Here is a 6,000-nt window from a genome sequence, read left to right on the forward strand (position 1 = left end):
GTTATTATGTCTCTCACTGTTCAAATAAACCTACCATTAAAATTATAGACTGATCATTTCTTTGTCAGTGGGCAAACGTACAAAATCAGCAGGGGATCAAATACTTTTTTCCCTCACTGTATATATAAAAGCCAAATTCTGATGCCAAAACCATTCCACAGCACAGACAGCAAACAGTGCACGGTAATTAAGTGCTCCTGGTTTTATTGCCACACAAGACCGCTCGGGTTCCTGTGCTCATACGGATGCTGTGCATGGGAATATTTACCTAAGACTGCGGCTTCGCTAGCAACGCGCGCACCGAACCTCCGGCTGACAACACACGGGGGCATTTTTTATGCCTGGGACATTTTTCAGGCATGTACAGCTTTTCCTTGTTTCCTTCACCTTTAAAAAAAACGCGTATGAAAAACCCTTTAGTAGCAATTCCTTAAAGAAATCATAACAAATGCAATGACAGCATGATCCGCAATGCCCTCATGTATTTTTAAAACAAAGTTAAACATTTCATACCCTTAAAAGGTTAAACGCAAAGACGAAGCCAATTATATTTTTCCCAAGCTCGTCTCAAGCTGCTCGGGATTATTACCGTGTGCACCTTCCACGCGTTATCCAAGGAACCTTGGGGAGCAGTACGAGTCTGGACCTGAGCTGGCGGTAATTGCAGCTGAGTGCGTTGCGAGAATTCCAGCCGCACCTTTGCATTAGCCATTGCTGCGGGACGATCTTGCAGAGGCCACGGGCAATTGACCCGGCTGGCAGTGGTTCAGGCCTTGATCAGCAGCAGGCCGCCAGCACGGCGGACGGAGAGACAGCGCCTCATTAGCAACGGATCCAATCCACGCACCCAGCCCATTGTTGTCCTCGGCCGGACCTGGCTGGAAACGTCGGGGCCGGCGTGAGCCATTGTCGGAGCTAGAAGGGGCACCGCGTGGTGGGGGAGGTTAGAGGAGGTGAGGGGCGGGGACAAGAGGGCGGGGTGAGAAGCAAAGAGGAGTGAGAGCAGACGGGATGGAGAGTGGGGAAAGGGCAGGGATTCGGGGGCAGTGAGATCGAGGGTGGGGGGGGGAAATAAAAGCACGCGGTGAAAACAAGGGCACCGCGACCAAAAAAGTTTCTTCGACTGCCCGGTGCTGCGCGGGCCAAATCACAGAGGGATGAGATCACTGCATAATAGGGTTGGGGTCAAATTTCCACCTCTTTGCAAATGCCAGACCATTTCAGACTTCCTTTCCATCAGGAGGCTTTGTTCGCGTCCAGACAGAATTGAAGTCGCATGTCAAAGACCAGGACCTTTTGTAAATTAGCGGGGCGAGTTGGAAATGGGCCCAAGCGCAGTGCCCGAACTGGTTTAATTAGGCGCAGCTTCGCCTAAGGGACTTGGCACAGACTTGAGAGGGAAAGAGCGGGGGCTTCAGTCGGGGCCAGTTGCACCGCACATACCGAGGGAACCTTTAAGGGGAGCGGAGCGCAGCAAGAGCTCGGTCAGCGGTGGATAAACCCCACGCGTTCCCTCGAGACCTTAAATGGTGAAGATTTTGAGACTCGTATTTAATACTTTTATTATTATGTTTTGCGATTCAGGTGCTGGTAAAGTCTCTGTTCCGAAGTGTCGGAGTTCGGCAGTGCTCGAGGCTTTTATCAGCGTGTGGTCATGACTGTGAGGCCAAACTTTCTTCGTCCGTGTTTGATTATTGTTAACTTGATATATAAATTTATATATATGATTGTTAACTTTATATATTTTTTTGCGTTTAGCCTAGAGTTCTTCATGATTGGGACTGCTTCTCTTGGATAGGTGTTTGAGTGGATGTAGCCTTTGGACCTTAAAATAGTGGCGTAAATTGCAGTCTAAGCTTAAGCACCGTGTTAAATTAATATAAAATATAAAATGGAAATCAGCAGCCTTCATGGTTACCAGCAGAAACACATTCTTACACCTCACGTTTCAACGCCGCCTTACAAGCAATTCTTTGTTTCGTGCCAAGGTGTATTACATTAATACAAAGTGATGGAAAATATGCATGTCATATAATTATCAACATGTTAAACATGCACTTTAATTACGTAAGAAAAAAACATCTTAAAATACACCACTGCCTTCGCTCCGCTGTTTCCTGTTGGGGTGAAAAAATAGTTGCATCTTGATGAACTTCAACTTTGTAATTGCCTCCTATATTTCACCTCGATGATGATGTTGGTGATGATATCCTTGTTAACGAACAAAACTGCCGTCATTCGCAGTCATTTGTCACTCCTCTGCTGGATGAAGCCTCCGCAGGCTGTGTCGGGGATTGAACTTAACCCACCGGGTTCACAGCGCACCGAGCTAACCGGCACGCTTCTAGTCCCTGATGATACGCGTAGCACCGTGTCCACAGTTTATTTGAATCGGGAGGTTGTAGCCTAATTGACTGCATCGTTCTCCTTCCCTTAGGCAACAGAGGTTTGATCTAAAACGCGTCATTCACCCTGCGAGACGTCACGTGGAGTATCATCATGATGCCCACCAAGGACTGTGGGTTTCCAGTACCTATCCAAGCCATTGGAATATCATACCTAACATTGATAAAGCCCACGGGAGATTAAGGAATTCCAAAGCCAATCATCGGATTGTATTGAATTTGGAATCCCACAATCCTTTGCATCCCTAGAGCTTTTCCTTCGGTGTGAAGTCGGCGTTTGTGTTGACGGCTGCCACCAAACTCGCCGCTTTGAATTGTTCCACCACGTGATCAGTTTCACATTGGATATCACGTCCTTGACTGTGCTCTTATTGCATTGTGTTGCACAGTGTTTCCCTGTACAGCACTTGTGTCCCAGGTGGTACAGCCCATAGTGAACTTGCCATGATGTCATAGACCGAGCGGTCTTTTTGGGTGCGCTCATCATATATATTTTTGGAAAATTGGCAATTCTAATAAAGATTATGCAATTGAAGTTATGTGCACAGTTGTTGCAATGTCTCTGTGTATAATTACTCTGGCCAGGATGATGGACGTTACTGGCGCACGCTTGGCTTGGCAAACAGTACCAGGGAGTGTCAAATGTCTCTAACGAAGTGGACGGCAACTTGATCTGAAATCCGTCCACACTTGAGGAACTCTCTACGCGCTCGCAGCAACGAACGCAGCACGAGGAAGGTCTGCATGGAGGTCTTGGTTGTGAATCCGTCGACCTCGGTGGCAACAACAGGACCAAGAGCACGCGCGCGGGCCCGTGATGTCACGCGGGACGTCAGCTGTTTGATCGGGGACGTGCCAAACATTGCTTTGTGGTTGTCTGTGAGGGTGGGGTTATTGTACTTTGTTGTTATCGTCCCCAACTTTATTGCAATTGAGCCGTCACATCGCCCTGCGTTACAGATACTCCATTCGGAAACCCTTTGGAAGAGTGACACCATCATGATTCGAGAACGGTCCGCCGAATTAGATATCGCAGCACTCCTTGTGAGTTCACTTCAATTAAATTGACCTCTTATCCACTCCAGGAGGCTGCGCTCTCCCACCCACCCTGCCACAGGCAAATGTCCATTGCATGGCAATACAACCCATAAGTTTAAGTCTCAGAGCAGGAATTTGGCCAAATTATGTGCAAAACCAATTTCACATGATGCGTTTTTTTATGTGCAGGTATTGATGACCAGGCTCAGCACCACCAAACACACAACACTTTTACAATGTCTCCGCCTGCCTGCTTGTTTGATCTGGACACATTCCGAGATTAATTGCCACAAACATTTCCGTTCTGGGTCCTGCTATAGACGAGCATGGCATCATTTTGTATGCAATGGTTAAGGGATTCTCATCTGCCAACAATCTGAATTTTGTGTCTCTGCAACTGCCTCTCACAACAGCATCAGCGCTTTGATTCCTAAAGCAGAGTACAGTAATTACTCATACAAACAAGCCTCTGGCCCATGTATACTAATTTCAAAAAGTTAATGTACAGGCCCGTGTCAAAGTGCTGCTGGATGAAGGCCTCTCCACGCCGTGTCGCGCGTGGCGGATGTTTGCCATACGTCACCACGCTGGTCAGTGTGGGTTGCATCCAAAGGAGATTTTTATTTTATTTTACAACAAACCTCTGTCTTTTGTCAGGATGCGTAATGCTATCCGCGCACTCCCACGACGCACTGGTGTGCTGGTTGACAGCGGTGGGTCAGACGAGGTGCAATAGAAGTGCCAACATCACTTGCCCCGACGTGAATGGCCGGTGACCACAACCCCGTGGCAGCACTTCGCCACCACACAGTGGACGGTGTTCAGGTATAAATTACACACGGGTGGATTTCAACACAGCTGGCACTGAAACCAAAGGGAGCAAGAATGAAACTGTAGCTACGACTGCGAGTCCGACAGATTGAGAAAGGACTGCAGCATGCATCCTCGAGTATTCGATATCTTCCACTCTTTATCTTGCTCCCTCTGAATTTACAATGTATGTAATTACATATCAAGGCCAGGTTCACCTTAAATAATTCCCCCATGGACACTCCTCGTGAAGAACATTTACCCCGCGAAAATTAAGAGAGAGAGAAAGAAAACTGCTCGAAAGAAAATAACTTGCAATCGGTCCGGGGCTTCTCAAACATTTTACGTAAAAATCTAATAATTGTGGGGGGGGGGGGGGAGGAAAAACAACCTCCGTCGTCAGTCGACTTTCTCCGTGCACTGCGCCGTCCCAGAGCCAAAGCCACAGCCATCGCGCGCCATGGCGCAATCGGGAGTGTCCGCCCAGGGGGTGTGGAGGGGTCCCCGCTGCTCACGGGGCCCAGGGGGTGTGGAGGGGTCCCCGCTGCTCACAGAGCCCAGGGGGTGTGGAGGGGTCCCCGCTGTTCACGGGGCCCAGGGGGTGTGGAGGGGTCCCCGCTGCTCACGGGGCCCAGGGGGTGTGGGGGGTCCCCGCTGCTCACGGGGCCCAGGGGGTGTGGAGGGGTCCCCGCTGCTCACAGGGCCCAGGGGGTGTGGAGGGGTCCCCGCTGCTCACGGGGCCCAGGGGGTGTGGGGGGGTCCCCGCTGCTTACGGGACCCAGGGGGTGTGGAGGGGTCCCCGCTGCTCACGGGACCCAGGGCCCTCCCTCGGTAGCAATCGCGAGCGCGGGCCGCCGAGGGGGGTCGCACCGACGGTGTGTTGCTTAAAACAACACCAAGAAAAAATCTTAATATAATAACAGCCGAAGTTAGTAATGGCAAACGCGTATGTTTGCCATTATAGTCAGTGGTCCGCTGCTGGTGAGGGTATTTTTAGTTGGGAGGACATACCACACTCCAGCCGGGCTATACAGCAGCCTGAGAAAATTAAGTTTAATGATTTTTTTTTAAGCACACACATGTACGCACACACACGTATACGCACACACAAATCATTGCTGTTGATTTTTTTCTCACTCCCCCTTCTAACTCCAGTTCCCTGAACCCTCACCCTGAACACCGCTCCTGCCCAGCGGGAAGCCGCTCCTCCATCTGCGCTGGAGGAGGGGGGCGGCGCTCCCCACGACCGGTGGGGGCAGTGGGGCGCGCTGGGGGGAACGAGAAAACCAAAACCTGGGCGGAGGGCAACCCGAGCGCTGGGAAGAGTCGGGGACAGCAGCGGGAGCAGGATGAGGGAGGAGGTGGGGGGAAAGAGGGAGGAGGTGGGGGGAAGAGGGAGGAGGTGGGGGGAAGAGGGAGGAGGCGGGGGGAAGAGCGTTCCCGCGGGTGGTGGGGAGACCCGGGCACGGCGAAGCGGGGTGGTTCTGCTCGTCTGGGTCACGGACGGCGGAAATCGTCCGTCTCGTTCACTTCCAGGTCCCAGTGGCACGGCACCCAATTACGGGGGAGCGCGGGGGGGGTGGTGGGACCCCCCCCGCTCCCCCCGTGACAGAATTGGGGCATGGGTACAGCGAGGCACGGAGGCAGCGTGGGCCAATTAATGCGGAAACTGAAAGCTGCTTTCATTAAAGTCCAGGCGCCCTTTCCCTCCACGAACACCGCACCCAGACATGGCGCCCCCCCCTCC

General features: G+C 51.4%; 1 long non-coding RNA gene across 2 annotated transcripts in view; it reads left to right on the forward strand.

Moving 5' to 3' along the window:
• Window positions 1-5,518, forward strand: part of LOC116939713 (uncharacterized) — a 51,284-nt gene extending 45,766 nt beyond the window's left edge. For both annotated transcript variants that reach the window (XR_004402456.2, XR_012940163.1), the window contains 2 exons: window positions 4,101-4,268; window positions 5,409-5,518. This is a non-coding gene — a long non-coding RNA (uncharacterized LOC116939713). The remainder of the gene's footprint in view (window positions 1-4,100; window positions 4,269-5,408) is intronic.
• Window positions 5,519-6,000: the final 482 nt, after the last annotated feature.

Source organism: Petromyzon marinus, chromosome 6, assembly GCF_048934315.1.
Source record: "Petromyzon marinus isolate PM22_M1 ecotype Great Lakes invasive population chromosome 6, UKy_Petmar_22M1.pri1.0, whole genome shotgun sequence".
NCBI lineage: Eukaryota > Metazoa > Chordata > Hyperoartia > Petromyzontiformes > Petromyzontidae > Petromyzon > Petromyzon marinus.